Below are 6,929 nucleotides of genomic sequence, written 5' to 3' on the forward strand. Positions count from 1 at the left end.
GTGTCAACATTTACACGCTCCCCGTCGCAACTGGTGTGATTTCCCCTCATTGATTGAACACTGCAGCACTTTTTTTTACAACCCAGCAAGTATTACTGCATGTGCAAGAATGCTTGATTTATATCTGCCCTGCAGGGAACCTCTTTACCCTTTTAAAGTTTTGTGTGAATCCAGAATGAATGAATAAACCATAATGACAGTGTGCCAGCGGGAGCTCGGAGCTGAAAGTGAACACCTGTCACTGTCAGCGGTCTGCAGCTCCCTGCCACCAACTGGCTGATCAGAGAAGGTCACCTTGTGTCTGCAGGACCTGAGCAGGGCCCTGGCAGCTGATAATTCAGCACTGGACTATACTCCCACTGAGGATAGAGAGGGGAACACTTATCATGACTGACCCCTATCTGCTGTCAACAGGAGATTAATTTCTCATCTTTGGAAGCTTGAATCGCTCTGTCCTCTGTCTCTCCTCCTGTCCTGTCTCCCTGTCTCTTTCACATTTGCCACCTCAGGAGCTTTTGATCTTGTGTAACTCTTCATTTCTATCAGTGTGACTCTTCAGCGGTCTGATTGTTCCTCTACTTTCCTGTCATACTCACTTGTTCTCAGTCTTCTTTTATGTTCCTCAGGGTTTTTTAATTTCTCAAACACTCATATTACACACACTCTACCATTTCTTCTTCTCTCCTCCCTCACTCTGCTTTCCTGTCTGTAAACTTCCAAGTGTGAGTTTTTTTTCTTCATCTCATCTAACCGACAGCCTTTCCTTTCCTGCCTGTCTCTATCTTTATACACACACCCCACACACAGACACGCATTCACATTCCTTCGCCCTATGCACACTATGAGCCCTTGAGCTGGAACAGTGGTACTCATGGGAGGTGATGTGGAGAGACAGACATGGGGAACAGTGGTCACCTAATCCACCACGGCAGATGAGAAAGAGCATTTTTCTCTGATCCAGTTTCTTCCCATCGGTGAGTGCCTCTCTGCTATACAGCATCCAAATGACAAACTTTTTTTTTATTTTTTTTTTTTTATTTACGCTGAGAAATAAAGACCACGTCCATTTATTTTCTGTGGTGAAGACACATCCCCTGAAATGTGTCTTGGTTTTTAATCCGCTCCCCTGTAACTAAAGGGAGCATGGAATCGAGTGATGAAATGCTGGATTCCATTAAAATCACAAGCAAATTTTCCCCCCCAAACTACAGACCATCAACCCAGTGAGGCCTAGCATTGGTTGATGTTTGCATTATCAAAGTCACACTCCAGCAGCTTGAAAGTGCTTCCAGGGGCATCGCAAAATGTCTGACTGCCTGTTCCTGCAACACCGCCCAGTAAGTTTACAGGAAACCTGTGATCTGAATCTCCCCATCAACTCAATGAACCTTTCAAGGGCATCCCATAGTGTGAGCACCCACACACAAACAGGCATTTATGCACAACCGCACAATATGTACCCAAGGCAGATAATACTCTTTTAAATAGTTAATGAGAACTTTAAATGGGAAGAAATGATCGCACTGATGGACAAAGGTGGATCAGATAAGGCTGCATATCTGTTACCTGAAACTATGTGATCATTTGCCGCCTTTTGAAATCTTTGCTTTGAAAACTGACATCAACGTGCGCTATGTGCTCTATAGACGATAAATACGAACATTCAACCTCACATGACCTACCTGAGTAGTAGTGTTTAGAATTCTGAATAGGCTACCATAGTACCTGTATCCTTTGTGACTTTGCTGGGAAAATGTATACCACACAGCTGCAGAGGACTCCCATTGTAATGCTGTAATGGTTGTTTGGTTTGCTGCTGACGCTGCAGTGGGTGAAAATGTTTCATATTCATTCCTCGAACTGCTTATTCCACTTCAGAAGGACTGGGAGAGTATCATTGCTTTAAATTAGATTTTTGTCTGTGTTTGCTCTGCAATGGGTAAACAGACTCGGATGGAAAATCTACTTATACACAGGGCGAGCAAAAAAACTGAAACTGTGGTGGTGGTGGTGTGTGTGTGTGGGGGGGGGGGGGGGATAGTGGGGTTGGCGATCGATACCTCGCTCTTCTTTATGTACTATATGCTAGAACGCCACACCACTCAGATATTTAAAGAATAATCGAAAGACTTTGTGTGCTCTGGCTATGTTGGACCTCAGAGACCTCCGCAGACCAATTATCGCACATTGTTCCTAACTTTTGTGCCGAGCACTTGTGGGCAAAGTTTTTGTTTCTATTGACTGATGCGTCACTGTCGTTCACCCTGTCTGAAACTCAGTGAAAAGTGGCAGCTGTCTCTGAAGTGGCGCCTCGCTCAATTTTAATAAATCATCCCCAGGCACTCTATTCTCCACTCTCTCCCTGAGAATGGAGAGTCTGCCTCTCTAGCTCTGTCCCTTTCACTACTTATCTAAGCCTGCTGCCTTTCCTTCCTCGCCGCTCTCTATCTCTGTTTTGCCGGTCTCTTTCCCTCCCTCTGCTTGTCTGTCTTTATCTTCCAGCTGCCAATCTCTTCGTCCCCCTCCTGCCATCTCTAACTCCTCCGCCTTAATAGTTAGCTTCCTCTTCCCCCTCTTTCACTCCCTCCTTTCCAGCCTCTTTTTAGAAGCTCTTATCATCGCTAAGTTTTCTCAAAAAAGAGCCCCTCCCCCTGCGTCTGGGAGTGCCGGCACATTCAGCCTGTTATAAAAGCTCAGGGTCCTTGGAGAGAATCCAGGTACTGTGGGTGCCTCACTTTTGACAGATTAATGGTAGATGTATGGTTTAATTAAATGGAGCATGAGTGTGGCAGAGAGTTTGGTCTGTGCCGCTCGCTGCCCTTTAACCAGAATGTTGTCTCTCCTCTTATTCCCAATCCTCCTTTGGCTTTCTTGACCTTTGTATTGGGCTCCAAAACACAAAACACATCATGACCTTGTGTGTGTGCGTTTGAATGGATCTGCAGCGCCTGGAATAGACTGAGGAATTGATTACATTGCCTCGTACTTCATCTTGTAAATGAGCCTGATCTGTATTGGCAATCCTTCATCACAGTGAGAAAGCCTGACTTTAAGAGGCCTTGTTGTCCACTCTTTTGACTTTGACTACATTTAAACATGCCGTAATTGATTATGAACAGCCAGCCAAGCCATCATTTATTCCTTTATCCTTACTGACACTTCAGTATGAGCGACTGCACATAAATAATAGTTACTTAGCCCAGAAACATGCAGTTGCACCGGTAACTGAGATGTGACAGAACTCTTTTTCTTCTTTTATCACCCCCACTATAATTTTATTTTTATTTTTTTCAGAGCACATTGCTGACTATGTTTCACCTCATGTCATCATCAAACAAATGTCAGTCTCTTAACCTAGTGCCATGACATTCAGCCCGGGGTGCCTGCCATGCCATAAGCTGAACAAATATCTAATATAACACAAAGTGACAAGACACCTGTGACAAGACCCTCCCACTCCCAATCCTGCCTTCAATCTCTGTCCTCATCTCCCCCCACTGTGAACTGAATAAATTCCTTGCCTTGATATTGTTGCTGTAGCATTACCATACCAACGAGGAGTTTAGACCACAGCAGGAAGGGGAATAGTTCTCTGCCTCAATCTGTAACTGCTGATTGCAGACACAAAGTGCACTGGTGTAGAAAAATATGCAGCACAGCAAATCCTTGTTAAGACCCAGCAATCTGTTAGATGTCAGACTGATATGTCCTGCTCACTTCTCTGGGTGTAAGATGCAACCTATTTCATTTAGTTATTTAGGTGCTTTCAAGGTTAGCCTTTTGTTAGCATAGGGTTTTAGGTAGAGCTTCTCTCTTTATTAATGGACAGCATGATTAGAAGCTGGTTCTCTTTGTTTGGCATGAAGATGGAAAATGTGGGGGAAGCAGCTAGTCTGCCATGTCAAAAAGTAACAATCCACATACCAGCACCATTTCAAGCTCATGAATGAACACGTTATGTCCTGTTTATACAATCTTGTATAGATTGCAACTCTGTTCTTGTTTTATATAAACTAGACAAGTAAAAATGACAAGTTGTCATCTTAGGGGTTTATGTGCCAGACTATTTGTGACTAGAGGCAACCAGTGGAGTCTGCAGGAAATTTGCTGAACAGTCCAGTATATAACGCCTTGGCAATGTAACAAAAATCTTTGTTTCTACAGAGATAAAACACTTTAATTAGGAAGCTTTAGTGATGCTGATCGGTGAATTTTCTAACCTCAAAGCCAGGCTTGCTGTTTGCCGCTGTTTACAGTCTTTTTGAGCCAACATGCTGCTATAGCAGCAGTTTTATATATACCTTAATGAGATGAGAGTGGTATCAATGAAAGAGAGCGACTGCGCATATTTTCTAGGAAAACTAATATTAAAATGTTGTCTTCAGACCAAAGAGAGGCCACTGAGTTCATTTGCTTTCAGTTTCTCAAAACATTTAAACCAAGTAGAAGAGAAAACTTTCTGCTGCAGAAAGTCCCCCTGAAGTAATTGTAGCTAATCTTGCCTGGGCCATGAAACGATGTCCACCAATCATTACATGCCATTTCAGAGTTAATTTGCCAATCAGGTTATGGAACACTCCCAGAGGTATATCAGCAAAGTATTTGTTGGCGCTTGGGGTGATATACTGGTAAATAAATAATATTGCTTCTGAGACACCTGCACCAACACGGGGTAAACAGTGTCAGCCAATATCAGCTCGCACAGCATTCAGCACACAGCCTCCATTCAATCCCTCTGGTAAACAATTCGGGTAGGGGGAGATTGAAAACAGCAAGCTTTCACACCCAGCTTTACATTCCAATCAAGTGACACCCCGATCAGAAAATGGTTTCATTTTCCCAACTCTGAAACACATGCACACTCACGCGCTCCATTGCTCCATTATTATAATACATAGAGAACAAGAATACCTGATGTGAAAAACACTTGTATTCTGCCCACTATTTTTTTTTTTTTTTTTTTCTCACACAGACACACAGTGTTTTCCAGAGAAGTCTGAGTGACAACAAGGTGAACGGTCACATCTGGTAGCAGGAGGCATTGTACAGCATCTCTTCCCACTCACTCTTCTTCCCTCATCTCCCCTCTAGTTATTGAGAAGACAACAAAGACACAATCTATTTCATGTCACTCTGTAGCGTCTTCGCTGTTTGTTTGGTGCAGGGCAGATGAGGAAGCATTTGAAGGGGCTCAGACAGCCTGTGCGTGCCTTCACAGCACCTGCCTGCCTCACCAGAGGTGCATCACTGTTTACCTTGTCAGGAGTTATTACTTCATGATGGTGTTTGCTTCCTGGAAAAGTCAGAAGTGTGTCTTTATTTTATGCAAGACAAAGCTCATTAAAAACCTATTTGGCTTGCCTTGTGTTTATAGTGTTAAAAGAATAACAATCCCCGATGGTGCTAACTTTGTCAGTGCAAATGTTACCAGGGAGCTGTTCTCTGAGGGCTGCAGCTATGCACTTGATGAGACATAAACTGGGATCACTGAGCACATCCCATTATAACCCAAAGCAAATAATCCTTGAATCCCTGCATTGTCATTACAAATAGAACAGGAATAACATTTTCTCCAAAGTGCTTTATTGCCTTTAAAACTGTGAGAGGACAATATATTGATTTTTAAAACCACACAGAATGACAGCGATGAGGCATAAGCCAGCTGTAAAGTGAGGAGCTGGGTCGGCAGGTCCATGGTTGATAGGGGTCCGTCTATTCCTGGAGCTCAGTCCATCAGCAGTGGGCAGACAGACGGGCAGAGAGGCAGACAGGCAGCACCACTGGCTGCAACACAAGACACGAGCGGTGGAGGAGAGTCAGAACCCATGTCCTGTGTTGCAGCCGTTGGCCCAGCCAACAAATCACCTTCAGCCCCGGCCAGCAACAGCCGATGCACTGTGAATAGGGAGACAGGGAGACACAGAGGAAGGACATTTGACAGATAAAGTCAGTTACAATAGATTCCGTGTGAGCAGATGGGAGAAAATGAGAGGGACAGAGCGACAGAGAGTGGCGGGACCAGAGAATGAGAGGGTGAGCCGAGGAGGAAAAATGAATGAGGGGAACAGAATGAAGGAAAATACTAATGGAGAGCGAATGAGAGCCCGGAAGAGAGCGGCAAAAGGGCGATGCACCTTCACAGACACCACATTCATCACATGGCCAATGAAAATAGCCTTTTTCACCTTGCGAACAGGGTGTTGGCCTTCTTGGCGAGCTCTCATATCCAGCCTGCTCGACATACAGAGAAAAACACTCCTCTGGCCCAAATTGCCTGACTAGAAGGTTAATGACTACTAGTGGCACGGGTGCACAGAAAAAGATCTGTATGCAATGTCCTTACATAGAAGCCCTGTGGTGGAATTGGAGCATGTCATTGGGAATAAATGTAATCATTATTATAGTTGTGAATTGCACATTGAAAAGAAATAAGATCTGTTAGGGTGATTTGACCGTAAAAATTAGAAATGTGTGCAGAGCAAACCAATGTTTATGCTGTCTATTGGTAAGCAGTTTGTCATCACACAAGTAAAAGGCATGCAATCAATTCCCAAACCACCCCCGAGCCTCTGTTGTTTGCTCTTATTTTCTACTCGTCTCTCGGAGTCGGCCATGTAACAGGCATTAAAAGGTCAAAGCTGAGTGAACTCTAAGCTGCGGGTATCACAAACAAAGGTCTGAATATGTCATGGTTTCACAGACATGTCCTCATATCTGTAGAAGAAACATCAAAAGGCCAAATAACAGAAATAATCAACGACCCTTATTTCTGTGACGTTTATTCTAAATTTCTGATGCGCTGTATTCCTGTCAGGTTTTTTCTCCTAACCCCCGGTCTTTTCAAAGATGCTTACATCAGCCTCGCTGGTTAAACCAGACTTCTGCTTTTGTGATGCGATGCGGTTAGGCAATTACATGACTATCTTTTC

Source organism: Embiotoca jacksoni, unplaced genomic scaffold, assembly GCF_022577435.1.
Source record: "Embiotoca jacksoni isolate LCO1_2020_lvr unplaced genomic scaffold, fEmbJac1.0.p SCAF_7, whole genome shotgun sequence".
NCBI classification, from domain to species: Eukaryota; Metazoa; Chordata; class Actinopteri; family Embiotocidae; genus Embiotoca; species Embiotoca jacksoni.